Raw genomic sequence first — 26834 nt, forward strand, 5'->3', positions numbered from 1 at the left:
GACTCTAAAACCATGAAAGAATACATTTCTGTTGTTCTAAGCCACGAAGTGTGTGGCGATTTGCTATGGCAACCACAGGAACTCATACACTCCCCTTCTCTGTTCATGGGTGTCACTCCCAGCCTTTTCCACGCCTGACTGCCATGGAGCTTCTGCTTCCTGGAGAACTTGACCTGCAACAGCATGATAGGACACAGCTGAACTGTGTGATTAGAAAGAGTACACAGGAAGGGTCCTTAGCCCAGTCCTGGGGAAGTGGGAGGCGATGTGAACAGCCCGGGCTTTAGGGAGGAAGTGACAACTCAAGTGGCCTGCAGGATGGGTAGAAGACAGCCAAATAAAGACATGCTAGAGAGAGTGTCACACACCCAAGGAACTAAAAAAATATTCTGCTTGAGAGAAAGGAACAGCGGTATGAGGGAAGAGCAGTGAGGCAAGCAGAGGCCACACCAAACTGGTTGAGAGTGCTTTTAGGTCTTTGTACTTAATTCTAGAAAGATTTTAAAAGACAGTGCCATGATCAACACTTCACTAATAAAGATTAATTCCTTCAGCTTAAAAGAATTTCCAGAAGGCAACTATTCCTGAGAAAGATACCACAATAAAACCTTCTCATGTATTAATTTCTTTGTGTGAACAGTTGTACTGATCCGATCCTAAGAACATTTTCACTGGGGACATGGGGACATTCTGATGGCCTCAGGCAGCCCTCTCTTCAAAGTCTGATAAGAACAGTCTTTTCTATTCTTTTTCTTTTCACAGCCTTTTCTCAATCTTGATATAAAGTGCTATGCAAAGGGAGTTTCAGGCCCCACCTTCCATCCAACCACATGAGCAACCCCCTAATCCCTTGCCAATAAACATTCTAGAGCTGTTTTTGGCCATGGCATTCAGGACAAGAAGGATTTTCCACCCAAAGTCAAAGTGATGCAAAAAAACGGCACAACCATCTGCAGTCTGGGAATCCTCCCCAGGGACTGCCAGCCCTGGGACTGACCGCACTGGACGGTTATCTCACAAGAACAGCTGTGGGATATGACTAGCCCCCTTGAGGGAGAGACATCAGCACCCACTCCAGGAAGGCACAGCCTACACAGGAAATTGTTATCTTACCTCCCTTGGGGAACAAAGAGGAAGCTTCGTTTGATGCAGACATCAAAAACGAGTGGCCTTAGGGCCACATCTGGTGTATTTTCTCGGGTCCTCCACTCCTGTTGCTACCGGTTTGTAACTGAACCAACATTTAACTATTAGAGGGGTTCACGTAATAGCCCAGACTTCTGGGCACTCTGGTTAAAGCAGGATCCAGGCTTCAAACCACTTTCATTCCTGTAGCAGCCAGAATCCAGAGGCGAGGTCGACGGTCACCACCTCCACAAGGGACAAGCCTACTTCCATTTCTATGGTCCTGCATTCTCCTGAGTCCTGCATTGTCCTGATTTTCTTCTCAACCAGAAGCCAAGTGTTTTTGTTTTTCTAACACAAGTAGAAGAAATACTTACCTGTAGCCATTGACCCACCAAAAGCAGGAAAATGAATGCTACCTTGAGAGGGCCAGAACTTCTAGACAAGTAGGAAAGACCATACTGTATTTTTCTTCTGACACAAGCCAGTCTCATTCATTTAATTTATTTTTTTTTAAGATTTTATTTATTTATTTGACAGAGAGAAATCACAAGTAGGCAGAGAGGCAGGCAGAGAGAGAAGAGGAAGCAGAGAGCCCAATGCGGGGCTCGATCCCAGGACCCTGAGACCATGACCTGAGCCGAAGGCAGAGGCTTAACCCACTGAGCCACCCAGGCACCCTCATTCATTTAATTTATATGTCCTGACTTAAATGGGGTTTTTTAATTGAAGTATAGTTAGCATACAATATTAGTTTCAGGTATACAACACACTGATTCCACAATTCTACGCATGACTCAAAGCTCACCACAATAAGTATATTTTGATCTATCACCATACAAAGTTGGTACAATATTAGTACTATGTGCCCTAGGCTGTAGCTTTCATCCCTGTGACTTATTTCACAACTGCAAGTTTGCATCTCTTAATCCCCTTCACCCCCACCCCCACCCACACCACTAGGAGTTTGTTCTCTGTATTTATCAGTCTGTGTCTGTTTTGTCTGTTCCTTTGTTTTGTGAGTTAGATGTGTTTTCAGGGCTCAGCCCCTCACTCTCTGGTCCAGTTCCTCTGTTCCGCCCGCCCCATCCTCTCTCATGCTCCAGAGCTGAGCCTCCTGGCCTTGCTTCCCCCAGTGGCCGAGCTTCTCCGCAGAGCGTGACTGTGACCATGGCCCCAGATACCACAAGGAAGACAGTTCCTGGGAACCTGGGGAATCCCAAACTTCGGGGAAGAAGCCCCAGGCAGAAATACTGGGGGAACTACAGGGAGAACGTGGCAGAAAGTTTCTGGCTAAAAAAGAGATGGCTTTGTCTCAGTCACCCTGTCCCTCTCTTTCCCTAACACGCCCACACACCCAGTGGAGACCAAGCCTCACTGCTGAAGAAGGTACCAAGATCTGAACTGGAGTCTGCATGTAACTACTCTTCTCTTTTGCTGGTCACAGGGGAAATGCCAATCCTTGGGGGGAGTTCTGCACTGATGACCTCCTGGAGGGGTAAGGTGTGGTTTCCTCCTCCTCTCTCCAAGAGCCAGCCAGTGGCAGCTGGTTGGGGTGGTGAGGAGCCCCCGGGGCAGCTTCTTTTGCTAATACTCCTGGACAGAGTGTAGGACAGGCTAGAGTCGGGGCAGAACAGGGTGTGGAGGGGGAGCAGATCTCCCTAAATGGGAGGAATATTTTATCACTGAGATGGTTTAGAATTGCCACCATGATCTGATATTCGCTAATTCAGTTTGCTAACAATGCTTTCTGTTCCATTGGATTATTGTAGTTGAAATTCCCTACAGAAAGGCCGCCCCCTTATTGTCCATGCCCCCCTTGAAGTGCCACTGCTGCCTTTAAGCTCCAAGGTCAGCCTCGAGTCACACAGCTAACTTGCTTGTCTTCTCTGACTGAATCCTCCCAACAGCCCTGAAGGGTCTGGTAACCTCCATGCTCCTTTGGGGAATGAGTAACTGGGATTTTGGGAGGGGAGGTCACTTTCCCAAAATCACATGGAGGAAATGGGGAAGGGCAGATGAATTCAGGTTCACGGACTTCAGTTCCTAGTGCTGCACTGACCTTCCATACCCACTTAGCTTCTTTCTGGTCCGGCTCCCATTCTCCGCCTGCTTCTGGTCCCGCCAGATACGGTTTCTGTTTCAGCCTCGGCTCACCCACTGGCAGAATACCAGGGCACCTCTTCTCCGACTCAGACTTCTGTTTTCCTTCTCAGTCTCGGAATTCTCCTTCTTTCCATGGGACACTAGAGTGCCCCAGAAAGATTCTCCACTTAATCCAACCTGGCCAGGAAGAAGTTCTCAGATCTTGGGGGTTTGCCCAACTTCTATGACTAGGATTTAAACAACATGGAAATGCCCGTGTGTGTGTGTGTGTGTGTGTGCCTGTGGAGATATGGAGTGTCTTGTGTGTGTGTGTGTGTGTGTGTGTGTGTACATGTGGAGGTGTGGAGTGTCTGTGTGTGTGTGTGTGTGTGTACATGTGGAGGTGTGGAGTGTCTCTGTGTGTGTGTGTGTGTGTACATGTGGAGGTGTGGAGTGTCTATGTGTGTGTGTGTGTGTACATGTGGAGGTGTGGAGTGTCTCTCTGTGTGTGTGTGTGTGTACATGTGGAGGTGTGGAGTGTCTCTGTGTGTGTGTGTGTGTGTACATGTGGAGGTGTGGAGTGTCTCTGTGTGTGTGTGTGTGTGTACATGTGGAGGTGTGGAGTGTCTCTGTGTGTGTGTGTGTGTGTACATGTGGAGGTGTGGAGTGTCTATGTGTGTGTGTGTGTGTACATGTGGAGGTGTGGAGTGTCATGTGTGTGTGTGTGTGTACCTGTGGTGTTATAGAGTGCCGTGTGTGTGTGTGTGTGTGTGTACATGTGGAGGTGTGGAACATTGTGGAAATGCATCCTCTTGGGACAGAGCAAGCAGGTAGAGATGCAGGGAGAAACCTAGGAGATACAGACCTGACTGGCCTCCCTTGCCGGCTTTATAAACATTTCTTCCACATAGATTCCTGCCTGGAAAACCATTTCTCAAGTTAGCCTCTGCTTTTCCTGCCTGATACTATTCAAGAACAGTTCCTTTGTTTTGCTACGTGAATATTCTGTCAGTGCTCCATCCCGGGATGGTACCCTCTCCCTTCGCAGGATAAAGAAGCACTCTTCCTCGGTTCTTCACTAGATCCTCTCTCCCTTGCCCCAGACCCATGACCTCGGGACACAGGCCTGGGCACCTCCACTCCATATAGGGAGGATGTCTCCTTGGGCTCCAAGAGTGACAATGTTCTCATGTGAAAGAAGGAGCTGTGATAAAGGTATAATTGAAATGAACGATGCCATTTAAGTACTACAAAATGGTTTTAGAAATGGATTTTAATTTCGTAAGTAATGCATATTCATTGAAGAAGAATTAGAAAATCTATTTATGCAAAAAGATAAAATCTCACCACACATACAAAGAACCTTTGATAATCTCTGATTGCATGTTCTCCAAGGTTTCTCCCATTAATATGATTATTTATGTTACATATGTGTTTTTATAACAAGCACAAAAAGCACCTAGTTTGGGGGCACCTAGGTGGCTGAGTTGGATAAGTGTCTGCCTTTGGCTCAGGTCATGATCTCAGAGTCTTTGGATCGAGTCCCATATCAGGCTCTCTGCTCAGCAGAGAGTCTGCTTCTCCCTCTCACTCTTCCTCTCTCAAATAAACAAATAAAATCTTTTAAAAAAGAAGTACATAGTTTAATAACCTGCTTCTCTAAGGAACTGTCTATTATGGCTTTGGTATAGTTCAGTCATTTTCTAAAATTACAGGTTTCCCTATTATTCTCTCTAACCTTTTGTAATCTGATGCATCATTTACCAAACAAGTAACCATCAGGGGCAAGAACTAATTTTTAAAATTATGTTTCTTTGCTGAGGGTGGCTTGTTATGTTCTGGGGGCTGTAAGTGCATTTATTCCTTCCATTAAATTGATTTCATCACTCTCATACAGCTGAGGACACCTGGGCATACAGAGATTCACTTGTTCTCCCAAGGTCACGCAGCTGGGAACCAGCATGTCCGCTGACATCAAAAGCAAGCTCTTTCCAAACTACCAATCCATCAGTAAAACATGACCTGCCTTGGTCCTGGTAGAAGATCATGTAGCAGCACCGATCCCATGATGTAGACTAGAAAAGAAAGCACCCACCGTCACCATGGGGCCCATCCCCAGCATCTGGTTTGAATGTAAGGGAAGCTCCCTTGGAGGGTCAACTGGAATCTTTGGAGATAAGCCTTCTCCAAAGCATAGCAGGGAAACTGAAGCAGCTTCTTCTTTGGAGATAAGTGTTCTCCAAAGCATAGCAGGGAAACTGAGGCAGGCTTATTAAGGGGCAGAACCAGCTTTGTGCTGTTGGTGTAGAGATAAGTAGGCAGTTGTTGTCATTAATTGGAACTCTACTGACTGAAGTTGACTATACCAGCCCTAAGACAGGCTCTAGGAGATTCTAGGCAAGCACACTCAGGGTCTAGTTCAACTTCTCCTTTGGAAAAGGAGAAGTTCTATTTCTTGCAAAAATTCACGATAAAGCAGGTGAATTTCCCAGTGGTCGCCTGTGAACACTGACTACATTCTGAAAGAGCAGGACAGACAGTTACTCCATATTAGGAATCCGTTTTCCTCAATGAATGAAACCCAAGAACGTATGTGCCCACTTGCAGGTTTTGGTATTTCTGTCATAAAAGTTAGAGGATTAGCACTCTATAACGTTACCCTCTCTTTGCAGGGGAGTAATGACTTGCTAGAGCGACAGTCATTCACTTCCTTTGGTGTTCCAGCCATAACTCTAAACTATTTTAACATCTCTGAAGAGAATTAATTAGCTCTTCTGTTGATACTTCTAAAGCACTTTAATGCAGGTCTGGTTTTAACTCAGCCTTTAAAAGGATTTCTATGGCAGCCATTTAACAGATAACAGACTTTTCAGGAAATGCCCACTGTTTTGCAGCATTTGAAAGGAATCATGTTTGATGGACATTTGTGCAATTAAGAAATATAATTACTCATTGATAAAAGTGTGCTGTTGATGAGAAATCCTTTAAAAAATGAAAGGTATGTCTTATAATTGATTTTTTTTTTCTCAGTCAGAAAATAATGTCATGGCCAATTTCTTTAATTATAAGGAAACTTTAAAGTAAAGGACAGCACTGAGTGCCAGGAAAATCACAAATTATTTCAAATCTCCTGAGTGAAATTCATCATTTCTCCTGATGGCACATTCCTATGTCCAGCAGACATTTTCTTTTTTTTTTTTTTTTTTAAGATTTTTTTTTTTAACTTATTTATTTGACAGAGAGAAATCACAAGTAGTTGGAGAGGCAGGCAGAGAGAGAGAGAGGAGGAAACAGGCTCCCTTCTGAGCAGAGAGCCCCATGCGGGACTCGATCCCAGGACCCTGAGATCATGACCTGAGCCGAAGGCGCCCCCCCAGCAGACATTTTCATTCCAAATCTTCTTAGTTTATCCTTTAATCGGGTTTACTGAAAGCCATTGAGCGCCTGCTGGACGCCAGGGTAATTTGGCAATCATTAATTTTAAATCTTCAAAACCAATTCCATGCAAACGGTAGTAGTAAAGTAGCAAAGTATCACTTTCTAGTTGATAAAGTTTAAGGGGAAAATAAAAAAATAAATGGACATGGTTAAAATCACACAGCTCTACGGGGCAGAGCTAGAGTTTGAACCCAAGTCTTCAGCCTACAGTCAGGCTGCACCTGCTTCACTGAATGAGGCAGCCATGGGAATGTAACGCGAGGCAGTCATACACACACCTGCCTCTTCTCTCATCCTCATCCCCACAATGAGAGAATTGCCCGCTTCTGGCCTGCTGCTGGAAGTTGGGTCTGCCATACATATTACTCAATGAGAGCAATTCTGATATCAAGAGCAAGTTTACTGAGCCACCACTGTGTCTTATTTGATTGGAATGAATAATATATGGATATCTGTATTTTTAAAGTTTTCCAAGCCATTTTCGGGTAGGAAGGAAGAGCTGAGAAACAAGCTTAAAATCTAGGAATCCAATTCCATTGGCCTCTCCTCACAAATCTCATTTTCTGCAAACCATCTTCACTTTGCCTTTGCTGCCTTGGGACTCATCCCTCATAATTAACGTGGAGTAGCCCTGCAAGAGACTGCCAGCTCCGGGATAGGACTGTGGCCTGTTTCCTTCCTGTCAAATCCCCTCAATGTCTTCTCACTCATTCAATATTTAGGTTAAAAAAAAAAAATCCAATGGCTTTTTCTAAGGCTAAGAGAAGTCTGTAGGAATAGCTGTGGAGACAAAACACGTCAGAGTAATTGAAAGAACATGAGAAGCCAACAGACTTTCTTTAAATCCTTGTGACTTGATTTGGGCTAAGTAATTCACTCTCACAGAATCTATAAGGTAGGGCTAAGCACAGATTCCTCTTGGAGCTGTTGGGAGATCATGTATGGGCCTCAGAGGAAACCGGACCTTCTTTCCACCCTGCCCAGCCGCCATTTCAATTTAAACGAGTGTCACACTCCAAGGAAACAGAACTCAACTCCGAATACCTTGAAAGGCAATTCTGTCTGAATGGAGTTCTCTGTAGAGATGACAAACAGGGCCAGCAAAGTCCGGGCACATCTGCCTCAGCCATGGGCTGGAAAGTCGGACAGTCTGCTTTCAAATCCTGGCTCCCTCATCTCTTAGTTGTGTGTCCTTGGACCAGTTTTTCAAGGTCCTGTCTATGCCTCAGTCTGTTCCTCTGTGAAATGGAAGTAATAGTAGTATTTACCTCACAGGACCAGAAGCTGCAAGAAGTGGGACAGCCTGGGTAGGACAGATCTTTTTGAGACCAGTTGCCTTGCTTCTTAGAAAACTATCTTGAGTGTAGGTAGGCCAGATAGAGCTTCTGGAATTTAGACACAAGGTCCTGGGTCAGTCTCCTTTCTCTTTCCTAACGTCCCGATCACTGCCCTCACCTCGGTCCTAACATCCAGTTCCAATGGTCTTGAACTTCTGGGGGCTCACCTTCTTCCATGGCTGAGGCACTGAGTCTCAGCATTAAATGTGTTACTAGATGTGAAGAACAGTGCCCAATGGGGTGCCTGGGTGCCTTAGTCGATTAAGCATCTGATTCTCGGTTTAGATTCAGGTCATAATCTCAGAGCTGTGAGATAGAGCCCTGTATCAGGCTCTGTGTTCAGAGCGGAGTCTGCTGGTCACACTTGCATGCTCTCTGTCTCACACACACACATAAATGAAGAAGAAGAAGAAGAAGAAGAAGAAGAAGAAGAAGAAGAAGAAGAAGAAGAAGGAGCCGCCGCATGAGCTTATTTCAAGTTAAATGATTAAAATTAAATAAAGTTAAGAATTCAGTTCCTCAGGCACATTAGCCATAGTTCAGATATGACTGCATTGCCCAGCACTGCCAAGGAACCTTTCTGACCCAGCAGGAAGTTCTACTGGTTGGCATTGACTCTAGAGAAACAAGCAGGATGTACCTTGGGTCCTCAGAGAACCTCATCTCAACCTTCTGAGTCTCTAGGCCTCCACTGGAGGAGAAGCTGAGCCTTCAAAGCTTCAACACCATTGCAACCGCATGTCAGGACAGAGGTGGGGCTGTTCTCAGGATGGTAGGAAGGAGAAAAAAGACAGATGCAGGCTCAGCATCCAAATTCTACAAGCTCTTAGTCTGCTTAAGATCAAGATCGATTTCCAAGAAACAAGGCAGCACGCCTTGAAAAGACTCATTCTACCTCAGGCAGCCTACCTCTTGGGGCTGAACCTCTTGGGACAGGAACTCTGAGATTATTTCTTGCCCTTTAAAGTGAAGCAGAAATTGGGAGCAATGAACAGGACATTTCAAAGAGGAAAATGTCTGAAATAAGTTATCAGTAAGGTCAAGACAAAAATCAGCTTTCCTCCCTGAATTATCCGGATTGTGGCTTTGATTCTCATGCCAGTGCAGTCTGGGAACGTGGTGCCCACCCTGGCTTGTGACTTCTTCCTGCTGTGGGCTGAGAACCACAGGAGATGGGAAGCGCACAGCCGGCAAGGAAGACGTGGCCACAGATGTGGGTCTAGCAGGTGGCGGGGTCTGCTGAAGGGGATCTTGGTGATCAACGGGCTCTGGAGAGGTACACGAGGCTGCGGAGACCAATTCTCAAAGGCATCTTGCCTTTCCAGGGCCCCCTGCCTCTGGGCTTTTCTTTACTACTGCCTCTGGAAGCTTTCCATGTATAAGGCTGACTGAATGAGATTTCTAGCCTTTTTTTATTTTAATTAAAGTCTTCGACTCAAGGAGGATCAAGTCCATGCTCAGTGGGCATAGATGACATGTCTGGGTACTTCTAAGTTGGGATAGCAGCTCTCCGAAGTAGTCATGTGTCTGAGGAAGGATGAGGAGGGTATGGACCACCACAACCTCCAAGCAGAGCTGTGAGTGTACAAAGCCAGCCAGCAGCCTCACTGGCAGCTGGCAGCTTGGCAAGACTTCTGAAGTCCCCTGCCTCATTTTCCCTCCTTTTTCTGATGCTTTTCCCACTGTCCCACAGTGCCAACCCACATAGACATGTCCTGACACTTGTACAATATGTGAGGCCTCCTTTAGGGGAAAAGGGTAAAAAATTGTGAACACAAATTAGGTAGAAAAGCAAATATTTATTTAGACTTCAAATTCCTACAATGGTAGAAATTCAGGGCCCTTCCTCTGGGATCTCTTCCGGCAATTTGCCAGAAATGCTTACATACAAATGCTTCCTAATGGCAGCCTGGCTTTTCCTCTTTATCTAGAACATTCTATAATGTCTGCAACAATCAGCACTCACAGGAGCCAAACAGGTGAGGGTTTCTGAAGGTCAAGCTTTATTAGTGTCCCAATAAGTCCACCTCTGAGCATAGTTCATAGGATTGAGGATGGGGTTGTAGGGTGAGGCCAAGTATTACAGTGCTCTACTTTTTCTTTTACAATAAGAAAATGACTCCAGAAAAGTAAAGTTGTTGCCCCACTCTCCCATAGCTTTTAACATTAGGAATAAGAACCAGGTCTCCAACTTCCCAGCCTGTGTTCTGGCCATAAACTGCTTTGTTTGACAAGAGGTAGCGTTGTGAAGTACACAGAGCCTGAGATCCGAGTCAAAGATTTGAGTTACAAATCCCTGACCTGCCTCTTCCCAGCAAGGATACCTTGGGTGGATCACGCAGCTTCTCTGAACCGTCGTTTCTTTGTCTCTTGGGCCCATTGTGTGCAATAAGTGAAACAATATATTGCAAGTATATAAAACCTGGTAGGTGCTTAATAAATATTGATTGCCTTATTGTCACTAGGGCCGTTTCTTGGATGCCGCCTTTCTCCAGGGGGGTGTGTGTTTACAGCAAGAGAATGTGAACTTAGATGATGTAACTGAAATTTCTTAAATTGTCTTTTGCCAAGCCTAAATGAAATGGAGCCTTATATCCTTTTTGCAATTCAAACAACCCAGGTGTTGGGTTCCCTGAGTAAAAGCTGGCTATAAAATTAGCTCTAGCCATCTAGGAAAATAAAGTACAGAAGTAATTTACAATTAATATGTTCTCCATTCTGCTCATGATATCTTCATGGCTAGTTTAAGACACTTAAAAATATGAATTCAGACCAATATTTAAAATATGGGGTACTGATTCTATTTCCTATTTTTCCTCATGACAAAAGAGATTTCATGCTGTCATATACACATTCAAGCAGAAAGCCATTTTGCTTTTTCCATTTGTTTTCATTACTTTTTTTCTATATTTGTTCTTTGACACTGTTTGTATTGAAGCCAGGGTTTGCCTTCTTTTCACTTTATCTCTCCATGGCAACAGATAGATTGCAATGCCACACACAAAAATGCAGAATTACAACCTCCCTGCCAGATCAAGCAGAAAGAACTGTATACAGTGTAACCAGTGATGGAAACTTGGGATAGTTAATGAATAAGCCAAATCTTTCTTTTTCAGATAGACTATAAATCACAATTCCTTCTTATATCTTCTCCTTTTCCCTAGAGAAGATCCCAGTAGGCCCTCAGTAAATATTTGTAGGATGAATGACTGATTGACTATCACTAATTCCTTTTCCAAGCATTTGACAGTCATCTGATTAAGGATGTATTTGAGAAATTGTAACCGTAATGATTATAATTTATTGAACGCTTTCCATCTACTGTGCACTACAGAAAATACTTTACGTTCAGGAGCTCATTACGTCATCACCACAGCCCCATGAAGTGGTCATTATCATCTCCTGTTTGCAGATGAAGAACCAGAAGCTCAAAGAGATTAAGTGCCAGGTTCACAGCTAGGAAGTGGAGGAACTGAGATTTACTCCTTTAAATTCTGCCTGACACTAGAGCTTGGGAGCTTAGCCTCTCTGCTGGCGTGTGTACCCAGAATTTTGCTAAGAGATCAATGTCAGTTCTATAGATCTATTTCTTCCAAGAGCTACTGCTCCTACCACTATTTTAAAGGGGGTACCTTTATTCATCTCTAATGTGTTCCTTGTGCTTTCTCAGAGATTTCTGACAGTGGCTCTATATTATAATTCCAGTTTCCTTTAGTGTCTAAGATTTGCTCAATACCAACACCAGAACTCATCTGAAAATAGATGCATGTACTCTTTCTTTATAATGTTTGCTACAGACCTTCCAATATCAATCTCACGTTCTTTGCCTAAGATCATTCTCTTCGATGATTCATTCTCCTTAGGAGCCGTATTTGTTCTTCCTTCAGTATTTACTCCAAAGTCCTGTGGGTTTTTCTCTTCCCTCTCATTCGGACCTGCTCTTTCTTTTCCAGTTCTGCAGCTTCTCTCAGGTCAAAGCACTTGTACAACATCCCTAAATTACTGCAGCAGTTTCTGAACACTCTCTAAGATCTTTATCCCACCCAGTTCTCTTACTAAGGCATTTGGGATTCTTCTTCTTCTTTTGGAGGAGGGGAGGGTGGGGGGTGTTCTTCTATTTAAGAACTTACTGCAGCTTTTTGTCTCTTCCAGGACAAGTTCCAAATCCCTTTGCTGTCCTTGAACTAGCGCATTTTCTCATTCTTCCTAAGATCAGACCTAGACTGGCAAATCTGTAGGTCTCTAACACAGGGTTTACGGATTTGTCTCTAAACATTCCCTGCACCACTCTTCCAAATGAAATTTCCTCTCTGCTCCTTTCTGTCAAAAGTTATTTTTTCCTTCCATGATTAGAGACCTAGCTTTTCTCTCACTTCTACCAGTAAGTAGTTTGGGACTGTGGATAAGCCTCTTACAGTTCTCTCTTTTTAGGAAGCTAACCAGAAATGCTCCCCCAAAAGACTGGCTGTCCTGGGCTTCATGCTGCCCTCCCCAGTTAAGGCTTCCTTTTGGCTTAGTGCCGGGGACATTTTCTATCTTAGAGCAAGGCAGCCAAGTGAAATTGTAGGTGAACAAGGACCATGTCCTCCTTTTGCAAGGTGGAAAAATAAGCCACTTCTCAGGCAGACCAAACTTAATAAAAAGTTCAAGTTTAGTAATAATAATAATTAGAAGTTATGGATCTGAAAATAGGTTCTCTTCAAATACCCATATGTAAGTACCCCTTGAAAAATCTTCCCCTTCCCCTATAAATATTGAAGATCACTGGGGCTAGAAGATACTTGAGGTTTTTTCTAATGATGAGTTTCCTTATAATTTGCATCTAAGCTTCTCTCTGGGCATCCTGTGAAGTGCAGATCTCAGAGCCAAATGGTCGATGTTCAGATTCCAGTATGTTCTATCACTTACTACCTGTGTGAGTAACATTACTTATCCATTCCTTGGCTAAACAGAAATAATAGCAGTGTTATTACTCTCTCAGAGTAATGTTGTGAATTACTCTCTCAGAGATGTCGTGAAGAACATATGAGGTCGTGCAAGGAAAGCACTTAGAACAATGTCTGGCATGTATATTAAATACTTAATGATATTAACTACTGCTATGCTTGGAGAGACGCCCTAGCAAGAGTTTGAGGAGTCGGTCGGTTGTATCTGTAAGTTGAGGAGGCATCTGCACATAGGGTGGCAATGTAGCTTGTGTGCAATGATGCTTCTAAGGCAATCCTTTCATTCAACAAATGTCACTGTCTTTGCTGGTGGTCCCTTGCCCTCCAGAGCTACCAGCTTGGGAGGGACCGTTAAGTCAATGCATTTTATCATGCAGTTAAGGGGCAAAATGACTGGTCCCCCATATTTGCTACAGAAAGTCAGAAAGAGAGGAGGCCTAAGGAACTGGTGATCCTCCTAACTAGGATTTGATCTGAACAAACGTGAAGGTGGCTGAGCATTTTACCCGTGGCCAGAGCGTCATCGGGGGAAGAAGAGTTATTAAAGGGGGCGAGGCTGGTGAGACACAGTCAAGGCGCCCAGTGAGCCAACATTGAAACTTAATGAGAAGGAGAGAATAGGCTCGAGCCCACATGATGGAAATTGATAGCGATAAAAGTCCTGTGTTCTTGCCCCAAATGTCAGCTGCACGAGTCGAGGAGTAAGTAATTCTAAACTGACAGTCATTCATAGAAAAATTCAAGAAAAGGGAAAGTAGGGACCAACTGACTGTAAGCTTAATATGGGTAGGAATTTTTCATCTGGACTGAAATTCCTAACCCAGGCTGGGAGGCTATGACAAGATCAGGGAGAGCATTGTTCAGTGTGAGGCTTTTCTGTTGTCCTTGAAGTGATTTTTGAAAAGACTATTAGGAAGTTGACTTTGGTTTTAAAATAATACCATACCTTAAGGTATGTATTTTTAAAAAATCTAGTTCTTAAGCTTTTAAGTTAACTTAAAAAACCTATTATTCAATTCTCTTAAATTTAACTATCATTTTTAAAGGACTTTGAATAATACTTGGCCGTAATTACAAACTTAAAGATCTTAAAACATTTAAACTATGTTTATAAATGTAATATAGGCTGTGATTTTTTTAAAAAAATCTCTTTACTGTCTTAATTAATAGAAGACAAAACTTCCCAAGTACTTAAGTAATTATTGTAAAAATAAATTGTATTTATAAATATGACTCAAATTTTCTTAATTGTTCTGATATTACATATATACCTAGTAAAATTTGCACTTAAAATCATAAGTCTAAGTTATGTCCTCACTTTCGTATTTTAAATTGGCGTAGTGGAGATGCAACATGGGGGATTAAGGGGGTAGGAGAAGAATAAATGAAACAAGATGGGATCAGGAGGGAGACAAACCGTAAGTGACTCTTAATCTCACAAAACAAACTGAGGGTTGCTGGGGGGAGGGGGGTGGGGTTCTAGACATTGGGGAGGGTATGTGCTATGGTGAGTGCTGTGAAGTGTGTAAACCTGGCGATTCACAGACCTGTACCCCTGGGGAAAAATATATGTTTATAAAAATTGTTTTTAATTATTAAAAAATAAATATGTGTCAATTTATTGATATGAAAATATTCATATCTTGGGTTTTAGTTTCTTAAACATGTTACACAACTGTAAATCTTTCCAAGGTTGGAAGGGGTTTAACCCTTAAGTAAATGTTTTATTATACTATAGAATTTGGGGGATGACCTTCTAATATAATGAGGGAATGGCCTTTTCTGCATGAGATGACAAAATGGCCAGAGATTTCAGTGGGACACAATCTGAGCTTTCTTCCTTGGAAAACTTGATAGAATGTTTTGAGTCCAATTAGTTTTTATGGAAATTACTCCATAACTTCAAAGCGTTTATAGAGTAGAAGAAGGGGAATAAGAGAGGACAAATAAACTACTTTCCTGGGCTCAAGTTTTATATATTACCTAGTTTTTATTCTTGTCACAGATGCAATTCCTACTCAAACTGATCATTGGACTGGGTTTTGCATTTCTTTAGTTCTCAAGGGAAGTGGTTTTTTTCCTTCTAACTTTAAAAGCCCTTGTACTTAATGGGATAGTCCAATTTTTTCCACATATTTGTGACTGATTTCGGATCACACACAACTCTTGTAATTGGTAATAAGATACACAATTAGTTCTGGATATTTCTCCAGGTTTTGCCTTAATTTTTATCCCAAAATGCAAGGCCATGCTGATAGTCCAAATCTACCATTTTAGGTGCTAGGCAGACTGTGTCAGGTGTCTTCTGTCCAGTGCTGCTCCAGGTGATGTGAAAAATCATGACAACACAATGAACACCTACCAAGGGCAGCCATGTGGACTGGGGACTAGAAACCCAACATGGGGTTAGGGGACTGGACACCCAACATTCATGCAGAAGGAGACACAATGACTATCTGCAAAGGTATGAACAACTCTCTCATGGAAGAAGTAAACTTCTTTCATTTGACCCCTGACATCTCTGGAGAGATGTAACAGAGTGGCAAAGTCAGTTCAGCATAAGGAAGAACTTTCTAACAATGGGGTTTCTCCCAAGGGAATTGATTACCTTAGGAGATAGTTATCCCTTACTTACTCCAAGCATCCAAGTGAACCGGGGTACCCATCTGTCAAAGATGTACTAGAAGAGATTCTAACAATAGTCAAGAGGTTGACTTAAATGATTCATAAACTCTCCTCCACCTTTAAGAATCTCTGATTACAAAAAAAAAAAAAAAAAAAAAACAGAGTCACAAAGCTAGATGGCTCATAAAAGGCATCTAAATGTCAAAAACGTAATGGTGTCATTATATTGCCCACTTACAGCCGCATGGGCATGTCAAACCTCCTGATGCTGAAAGCCTTCCTTTTTCCTGGGACGGAAAACCTTTTGAGTTTTACAGAGATTAGAAATGAGAGGGATCAGGGAAGTGGTGGAGGGAGGAGGTGGGGGGAGGAGTTGCAGCAACAGCTGGAAGAAATTAGAGCCACAATAGAAATCAAAAGGAACAGATACCCTGAAAGAACAGAGAAAACAGTACCACTTTGCAGTTTGGGAGGGGGAAGGGGTGGAAAGAGCTTTACCTCGAGAGAAAGCCTTTGAAGACATAGGGACACATGTATATGCTCGTGTGTTTGAATGTATGTGTGCATGCAACAGGCAAAAGGAATTTGACCTAAGGCTAAGGTAACTAATTACAGTTTATCAGATATGGGACAAAATAAGGCATTTAGCTACTTCATTATTAGTCATTATACTTTCATAATAACATTAGCTAACATTTTTGAATGCCTGCTCAGGGACAGGGGTTATACCAGACATGTCCAGTGTTCTTTCCTGTCCCATAGCGGCAACAGGTTTGACATGATAAAGTGATCAGAGAAGACAGGAAAGCCCAAAGGACATTGTACGACGATGTCCCTTGCCCGCTCTTTAGATCATACAATGAAACTTCCAGATTCACTGGTCAGATACCTGGCTTTGAAACTCAGCCCCACCATTCTACCAGTTACGAAAAACTTAACTTCTTCATAAACCTCAACGTTCCTAGATGTTAAATGAGGGTAAATGCTATACCCACTATTTCACAGTGTTAAGAACAAGGAAGTATGTCCAAAATGGAGTCACATATGTAAGCCCCGTGTCACCAAGTCAAGATTTAACTCAGTTTCAGTTTCAGCTCTCCCAGAAATGGAAGCTTACACCAGTCAGTCAGGAATCACCTGATCAGCACACGTTAGGTTATCTGCCTCATAGACCCGGGCCATCCCATAAGAGAAAGTCAACTTACAATCACCTACCTGCTTTTTTTTTTGCCTGGAATAACTGCCTTGTTCCATCTCCCTTTCATTTTATACAGCAATTTAGAGTTCCTTTCTAGCTGCTAGATTGGATGCTGCCAGATTCAAATTGATTTGTGCTCAAATAAACTCTTAAAATTTTTAAATATGGCTCAGTTTATCTTTTAACAATGTGAAGAGTTGTCAAAATTAAATGAGGAAATGCATGCAAAGTGATTTCTATAGTACTTGGCACACAGTAAGTACTCAAGAAATGGAAGCTATTCTTCTCTCACAGGGGTAGGCAAACTTTTCCTCTAACGGGCCACACAGCAACTATTTCAGGTTTTGTGGGCCGTGTGGTTTCTGTCACAAGTACTCAACTGTCCAGTGACTTTATTTACAGATGCAGAGATTTGAATAGAATAAAACTTGCAGATATCCCATAACATCCTCTTCTTTTAGTTTCTCAACTATTAAAAATTACAAAAACCATATTTTGCTCACAGCTTGTGGGCCATCGTTTATGAGCCCTGTCCCAGCAATCAGAAAACCTTTGCCTCTATTCCACATTAGCCACGAGCCAGGCCGCTCAGGTCTCAGACTGTGTCCCCAGGAGAATACCCTTCCCTCTTGAACATCTCATCACTTCTCCTCAACTACGACATGAAAAATATCTTTACTAAGTGCCCCCACTGTGCTAAATGTGGCAAGGGAAGCAGGCTTCCCTTTGGTGCTTCCAACTCCAGTAGAGAGGCAAAGAGTAAACTCTGGGAAAGCTGAGGGCCACTGGCTCCTTGCTTTCCCAACATATCCATCAAACTCTGTCTGCCTCCCTACCAGGGCAGCTTCACACTCCATTTCCTTTTTCCTAGTGTCACAGATTCCCTCCCCAACCTGGATCCCACGGCAACTACTCGAAACTGACCTTTCAAGGAAGTGGGACTCATGAAAGGTTTTGGTTTTTTGGTTTTTGGTTTTTTTTTTTTTTTTAATATACACAAATCAATATAGCGAAACCCACCGTGTGACTAAGCCCCTTTTGTGAGCTTTTCATTACCACCTTTTTATCAGAACTCTGTTCACCTAGGACCTCTCGAATTATATTTCTGTCCCACTGCAAATTGACAAGAGGACATCAGCAAGGCTTTTTACAATGCACGGAGATGTGCATACAACTTTCCTGGAGAGTCACTTGGCAACATCTATCAAGATATTTAATGTTGCCAATGCTTTTGACTTGGTAATTGACCTTCTAGGAATGTGCCCCAAGGAAATAATCATAGTCATACACGAAAAATTTATGAGCAAGATATTCATTACAGCCTGTGTCCCTCGGACCAAATTCTTGAGAAGAACCAATTACTTGCCATAGTTGGACTTAATAAATAGTAAAACTTCCCCCCACCCTCCCCACCCTTCCTACCCTCCAGGCTCTGCCCTTATGTCAGATGTCTTCCTCTGGTCCAATCAGCTATGACTGAAAGGGTTGAGAGGGGAGCAGGGTCATTTGATAATCAGGGCTGTCCCCTCCAGGGATTATGGATGGGGAGACAATACTTTATTTAAATACGGGAAAATAGCCCCAATATAAAGGCAAGTGAAAAGAATAGACTATAAACTACATACAGTAGATCTTAATTTTTTAAATACAAAATTATTCAAAAAGAAATAGATCCTTACAAAAATGAATTATTCAGGAACCAAGCTATATATATGCATGTAATCAAAACCAATTTGTGAAGAAATTCTTCAAGCTCTTTCTCTTCCCTACCAATGTTCGATATGTGCCCCCTGTGCCACGTGGGACCCATCAGCTTTACAACTGACCCACCAGAGTCTATCACAAAGAGCTCAAGGGACAGTCAGGATTTGTGCCTTCATGTCCTTAAAGCCGTGAAGAAAAGTGGTAGCATCGTCAAGTTTTTGACATAGGGTTACAAGTAGAAAGTGCAAGGCATAATGCATATTATAATTCCTTCAATTATTTTTTAATCCATCTGTAGATGTATAACACAAACATACATATATACAATTTTGCACACAAACACAGAAAAAAACACTGGAAGGGTGTACACCAAAATGCAAATGGTCATGCATCTCTCCGTGATAGGATTACTACTATGGTTCGCTTCCTTTTTCATCTCTTTTGGTGTTCTGTAGATTTTCTGCACTAAAAAGTATCTTTCTTTTATAGTCATAAATAGTAAATTTTTTTATTTAAAGATTCAAAAAACTCTCAAAGGGTAGCAGAATATGCCGCACCAAAATGTGACTGAAGGAGTTCAGGACCCAAAATATGTCGCTTTGGCACGTTGATTATTTTGAGCTATAGGCACTTGAAAAACAGCAAAGGTGGGGAGAGGCTTTCTCTGAACTCCCCTTATCTGCCTGAAGACAGATCCTCCAGAAGCAGCTCCATGGTCATAGGTACCCCTCTCCGGTTTCATCAATGAACAAAGACTGACTCTTATCATAGGAGAGGAGACTTGTAGTCGATAACCACACCCAGACAAACTGGGTCCCAAACTGTCGTCCTGTTCTTCTATCCTTCCAAGAACTTAGTCATCTCTCCTTAAAAATCAGCTACTTGGGGCGCCTGGGTGGCTCAGTGGGTTAAGCCTCTGCTTTTGGCTCAGGTTGTAATCCCAGGGTCCTTGGATCAAGCCCTGAATCAGGCTCTCTGCTCAGCAGGGAGCCTGCTTCCCCCTCTCTCTGCCTGCCTCTCTGCCTACTGGTGATCTCTGTCTGTCAAATAAATAAATAAAATCTTAAAAAAAAAAAAAATCAGCTACTCTCTCCTAAGAGGCCTACATATCCCTTTCCCTTTCCCTATTAGAGAGTATTTAAGCCTGACTTTAAGCCACCTCCCGGAACGACTTATTTTTGTCTAAGAATCTTCTGTGTTTACATGAGGGATGCATGTTGACAAGCATCTTTGCCTCTTGCTAATCTTTCTTTTATTATAGGAACCTCAGCTAAGAATTCAAAAGGGTAGAGGGAAGATTATTTTTCCTCTGCTATGGTATTCTTTTATGAAAAACAAAAAACAAATTATGACCATGGCAGATACCATTCCTGAGCACACCCCTTGCTCCCCCACCCCGGTCTCCTATCTGTTCTGTGTAGGAGACGGAGTCTCCCTTCAGGGGGTGGATAAAGCCATGATGATCAGTCTAGAGATGTTCTCTGTGCTCATAACTTCCATTTGCTTCTCCAGATCTACCTTCTTCTTTGCTCTGCTCTCTGCTGTGGTAGACGGATCTGTGTGAATCTGTGTGACCAAGCCCCTTTGTCCTCTGGGATCAGTTTGATTTGGAAAATTTCAAGGCAGGCGTTGGTCAGCAAGGAAACCGAAGACTGCAGGGTCTGCCGAAAGCCACGGCTCCGCGGCAGCTGTCCGGCTACCCTCTCTGTTACCCTTCTCTCTGTTAAGTCCTGGTAATTGGTTTATGCCTTTGTCTCTTCAAACCTGGTAGGGATAAGGCTCCCCATTATTACTGCCCCAGAACCTTGCACCCTTCAGTCACATTTCCTAAGGGGTTAAAACCAACCTTTATTGAACTCTCTTTAATTACCCGACTTGAGTGTGCCCTCTGTTTCCTGCTGAGCTGCTAATAAATCCATGCTCCACACATCCTGGACCATAATGCTCACCACCTGTCTGCATTCTTCCCAGTGATTCTCCTGGGTTCTCCCACAGGGAGGTCCTCACCACACTGAGAACTGGATCTGGAATCGCTCAGGCCTCACTGACTTACTTCCCAATCAGATCCTCGGGGAGGATAAGGCCTCTCGTGGGTTCGTGGAAACCATCCTCCTGGACAATCTCTGTTCCTTAGGACTGTCCCAGTATAGGTCCCTGCCCAAGCTGTGGGAACACCCCCAGATATCCTACCACTGCCCCTCTTGCCTTTCCGTATCATGCTATATTGTCCATTTTTATTTTTAATCCTCAAATCTAACCTTTGCCAACACATGCACACAGACACACACAAGGAGGCTTTGTATATGGTATTCAGCTATTAGTGAAACTGAAAAGAAATAAAAGAATTATTTATATACTCAGGATACTGCCCTTTGTTAGTTATATGCATTGAAAATGTCTTCTGAAAGTTAGTGACTCATCTTTCTGTGCTTGCCCCCTTAATTTTCCCCCAAATCACCCTGTACACCTCCAATTATATTCAAAATGAATATAAATTTGACCCCAATTTCTTATTCTTGAACCACATTTGTACACCTCCACTCTCTTTCTTGGGAAGAAGTCCTTCCCATCATGCTAGAGACATCCATGTGACCCCACAGACTCCCTGCAGCTCCCCCCAACACGCCCCCCACAATTGACATTCCTGAACATGCCCAGGAATGTGTATGAATCCTAGTTTTGCTGAGAGGACCCTTAGTTCTCCAAGTTGTGCCACCAGGCATGGGCCAAATAAGCCCCTAGTGGGGCTAGTGAATGGCTCCATGGCAAGGGGATCAGCAGACATTCAAAGGGCAGAGAGCTGCAGTGATGGTATAAAAAAGACTGCGGATTAGGTGTCCAAACAAGAATTTGAGGAAGTCACAACCAGTTGGTAGCATCACCCATGCTACTTTGCATTATCCACTCAATTTAAGTGGTCTGGCTTCCCTAAATCACAGAAGAGGGTCACCTCAAGCTGTTTCTTAAGAACAACCCCACAAACACCTTAGAGGCCAGGAACACCAAGGCAAACAGTGGCAACCAACAAAGGCTCCATCAATTATCCTGCCATACCAGTATCCTACTGGACTGAGATATCTCCCTGGTGGCAACGGTGGAAGAGTGGGGTACTGGGAGGCCCTTGGCTGTACGCCAGTGAGATCTAGCTCACCAAGACTGGAGGATGGGGGCCATTGGTACCAATGGTACTCTTTCAACTTTGGATCACTTGTTGCCTTGCGGTGATTCTAATATTATTGTCTTCTATCTCCATTTAGTTCTTGATTCCTAGTTCCCTTGTTGAAGTCATGTGTCCTGTCTGCCAACAACACTCTAGTTCTTACAAGCGCAGGGACCTGGATGTGTATCTCTTTCTATGACCCATGGAACTCAACAGTGCTTGATAAATACCCATCAAATTAAATCATGACTTTTAAACTTTAAACAAGTCCCCTTCTTTCCAAAGGAAGATTCTAATTATATCAGTCTTTCTCCTCCAATAGGTGGTTCCTCCAACCCTGAATATTATTGTTACTAATCTCCAAGTAACCTTCCTTATGTGCCAAGAAAGGTATTTCAGCTATGGAAGTCATGTTTTTAGAGAAGCGGATATTTAATTTTTTATGAAATACTTTGTATCTAATTTCCAGTACTAGGCTGATGAAACAGAGCATTTTCTTGACCTAAGGTGAGACAATGTCTTCAGGGATCAGCCTCTAAGAATGTGGTTCTCAGATGCCATCCACAGATTCTGGTGTCCCTGAGACCCTTACAGAGGGTCAGCCAAATAAAAACGAATTCCATGATAATACTGAGAAATTGTTTGCCTTTGTTACTGTGCTGGGTGAATGCTGATGGTGCAAAAGTGACAGCAGGTAAAACTGCAGGCACTTTAGCTCTTGAGTGCTGGGTGCCTTCTCCACCACCATGCACTGGCAGTTTAAAAAAAAAAAAACCAAAATCATTTCACTTAAGAATGTCCTTCATGATGTAGTAAAAATTATCAACTTTATTAAGTTTTGACCCTTGGGAACAAATGTTTTTAATATCCTGTGTGACAAAATGAGAACTACTTAAATAATTTCTGCATTGTAAATATGAAGGTTGTCTTGAGGGAAAAAAGCACTCATGCAACCGAATTATGAGCTACACTCATTGTCTTCATGGAACATGTTATTTGAAAGAATGTCTGACAGAAAATGGCCATAGTTTTTGACAAATATTTTCTCCAAAATGAAGAAGTGAGTCCATCACTTTAATGAAATAAAACTGACAGTATTTGTTGCCAATGATAAAATTTTCATCTTCAAACAAAAATTAAGATTTTGGAAAATCTGTATCCCTCCCTGCGAACTGGACAGCTTCTCTCAATGCCTAAAGGCTTTGATGAGTTCCATGGTGATACTAACAAGAGCATTGTTTTATATTGTACAATGAAACATCAATATTTGGGAGATCTAGGGAATTCAGACAATCGATAATTTCTGATTGAATAATTCATTGTTATACAAATTATGCATGGGTTTAAATTTTTTAAAAAATCAAAGTACAAGGTAAATCAATGGATTTTAGTACAATGGAACGTGAAAAGATAATACAGTTTCAGGTTCCACAATGCAACCAGCCTCTAAGAAACCACCACTGGGTGAGTGTTAGTGTAGTATTAAAAAAGAATATCCACAATTCTCTTCAAAAATCTATGGAAATATATTCCTTTTCCAACTCTTTAACTGTGTGAGGCCAGATTTTCCTCATCTACTGCAATTAAAACAGTAATACAGGAGCTTAAATGCAGAAGTAATTATACATTTAAGAGATTTGCAAAAATATAAACACAATTCCATTCTTCTCATTAATCTTTTAATTTGGAAAATACAGTTACTTAAAACTGTTTTATTTATATTAACATGTAATGGGATTATTGTAATTTTAAAATGAACTAATAAGTAGCTCTTTGGAATCCTCAGTAAATTTCAATTCTTGTGTCTTGGGACCAAAAGATTTGAGAATTGTTGGTCTAGGATAACTCAACCTAACTAGCATAACTAATAGGGAGACACATCTTTAAAGTATGAACTGGATTATTTTTTTTAATATTTTATTTATTTATTTGACAGAGAGAGATCACAAGTAGGCAGAAAGACAGGCAGAGAGAGGAGGGGAAGCAGGCTCCCTGCTGAGCAGAGAGCCCAATGTGGGGCTCGATCCCAGAACCCTGAAATCATGACTGGAGCTGAAGGCAGAGGCTTTAAACCACTGAGTCACCCAGGCGCCCCTGAACTGGATTATTTTTTAACCATGTGTCTTACCTGACCCTTGCCTACACTGAGGCTCCTGGCTGGTGTTTATGGTGATGTTTATGGTGCTCACTTGGCATGACTGAAGAAATCCTGTATTTCACTTCTCAGAGGAACTTAGCACTATTTGCAAATTTGGAAGCTTTGCCTTCCCAGGTCATCCATAACAGTGTTGAGTAGGAGAACCTGTTCATCTTTGTTTTCTTTCTCAAAGACAGCTCTCTGCCCTTGACTAAACACTGCCCTCAGTTTCAGAAGATTTCAGCAATATGACTGACCTTGGTGTAGGGTTGATAATAGTCAATATCAACCACATCCATATGTTTTCCTTCTCTGTAGATGTTTGTAACCCCTTAGCAATTCCTAGGGCATCCTTCAGGCATGATTTCTCTTTACAGGACAATTTCCCCAAATAGTTTATGCTTGATTCCATATTCCTTGATCTTGTAGCTTGGGTGACTTATTCCATGCAGTCCTAGCCGCTCAGAGATGGTTCATATTAAAATGGCATTCCCCAGTCTATGTGATCCTTGAATTTCTGCCTAATTTCTGATATGAATTTGATCTGACAGAAGTTATATGCTTTCCTGTTTCTGTCATTTGTGGAAAGTTTCCCTTCTCCCAAGAAACTCTTTTACCCCCAGGGATTTCGTTTACTGCTCTAGTGAACAACATATGATTTTTCCTCCAACCTCTAATTTGCAAAGTTGGTGACTTTCATTTCTCAAGAAGGTATTTTTAAAGTCTTTGTATTATTTTTTTTAATGAACTACAGGTATTTATTTCAACGTGGTAATTTAGTTGTATTTCCCTTTTAAAATAAAGCATCTTGATGGATTTTTTCCTTACTTTTCCTCTCCCTCCGGATTCTGAATTCAATCATGTTGTCACCATTATATAACAGTTCACCCACAGCTATTTTCTGTAGCTATTCCTGACCACCACTCAGGACAAAATGCAACATGTTTCTTTCCTTGTGGATTTAAAGGCTAACTTTTTAAAGAAACAATTTGTATTGTCTCAGATTCTTTATTTCTATATCTGGTCCTGGTTCAGGAAAACCAGGTCCTGGTACTAAAAAGTACTGCTACAATTTGTATAAATGGTTCTTGGGAGGAGGAGGGTAAGTCTGTGGCTATTATCATTTGGTCTAATTTTGTAGCTCTCCTTCTTATTACAAAATGTCAGCGCAGGCTCATCATTCAATTCAATAAACATGAATTGAGCACACAATGTAATAAGTGCCTTGGGCATACAAATATGAAAGTCAATATAAAATACTCAATGCACCATGGTTTCTAAGCTCCCAGGAGTCCAGTCTAATGGGGGCGACAGAGGCTGACATGAATAACTCCAAATGTATGAACAAAGAGCTTTGCGAGGGCAGCAGGAACTCCTATGACCATAGCTGCTTTATTGAAGGCAACTGTGCCTTAAGGTTCTCCATCGTCCTCATTGTATCGTCCTTGTATCTCTGAGCTACACCAGTCTTGGCATCTAGGAGACTTGGGCAATAAGTGAAAGGGCATTTGTACCAACCCACCACAAGAGGTCAAAGCTGACATCTTGTACTTTCCAGTGTATGCATTTTTGGTGGGATCTTCAACTGTGGTCATTCTGCACTGTTTCTTCTAACATGTGCCTGGATCCCCACTCCACCCCAATGTGGGCATGCCTTCCAGTGCCTTTGGTGCTGGGGTCTACTGCCCTTACTGCCATCACTGAAGAAAGTTCTAGAAGCTGGGACAATATTTTTACCCAGTGTTTGAGGTCTCAGAAAGGCTGATTACAATTACTTTTTTGGCTCTTAGGATGACCTGTCCCTTTTGCTTGGTCCCCTCGGAATTTGGTGAAAACTCTGCCAAGTGGGCATGGAGGAAGGAGACATGACTTCAGAGTAGCACCATCCATGTATTGAACACTCGTATTTTTTTTTCCTCATAGTAAATACTTCACCTTCTGGCGGCATACCAATCTCAAAGTTTGGGAAGCCCTTCAACTCCTCTCTGTTGAGCCAAATGACCCACATACCCTAAAATCTGACTGTCACCTTCAAAGTCCTTTCACCATTTATCCCAGGAATAGAGTCCCCCATACAAATGGGGATCTTGATGGACTGCCTGGCTATCCCAGCATTTCTGAGCTGAGCATTCAGGTTCACTCCCCCCACCCCCAGCCAATCCTCAATCCTCTTGCTAGTGCTTTTCTAGCAAGTCTTTTTAATTATCAAAGTAATACATGCTCTTTTTCAAAAATTAAAATAGTACACAAAATATATATAAAGTAAAAAAGGTCCCTGTTGTATCCTCCCCACTAATCACACTTCTCAGAGATAGGTATCATTCCAAATTTGGTGTCTTTTCTGTTTACACACACACACACACACACACACACACTCTTTATTGTTCACATATAGATTTTTTAACAAAATAATATTATGCTATGCATATTGTTTTAAAATTGAATTTTTACCAATAATAATATATTACTCTCTTGCCATATCAATTCATATAATTCTATGTTTTTCTTTTCATGGTATTCATGGTATTCTATAATATGAATATATCATAACTTACATAATCATTTATACCCATGTGTATCAATATTGTTTCAATGTTTTGTTTTTCAAACAATACCACAACACCTTGTATGACAATTGTGTGTATGTTTATTTTTTATAGTAATGCCAAAATAATAAAATTTTTAAATTCTTACCCATCATGCTACCCCTCACACAGATGCTTCTCCCTCCTTTATATGTCAACCCTGTCCTGCTTCAAGAATTGTTTGTAGCCTTGTAATTCTCTGTCCCTTTGTTTGCTGAAATCTTAACTACAGGGTTTCATTCTATCCCAATTCCTAGCATAATGCCTAGCATATAATAAGTACCCTATAAGCACTTGAAAAGAAGGAAGGAAGGAAGAAAGGACAAATGCTAAGCACTATAGTATATTCCTTGTTTTATTAGCTGATAGCTACATATCTTCAATATGACTTTTCTGGCGCGCTCCATGTCAGTAGCTGCTTAAAGAGATCTTAGTTTCGAGGTACCTGGGTGGCTGAGTCACTTAAGCATCTGCCTTAGCTCAGGTCATGATCT

The sequence above is a fragment of the Mustela erminea genome, chromosome 14, assembly GCF_009829155.1.
Source record: "Mustela erminea isolate mMusErm1 chromosome 14, mMusErm1.Pri, whole genome shotgun sequence".
Taxonomy (NCBI): Eukaryota; Metazoa; Chordata; class Mammalia; order Carnivora; family Mustelidae; genus Mustela; species Mustela erminea.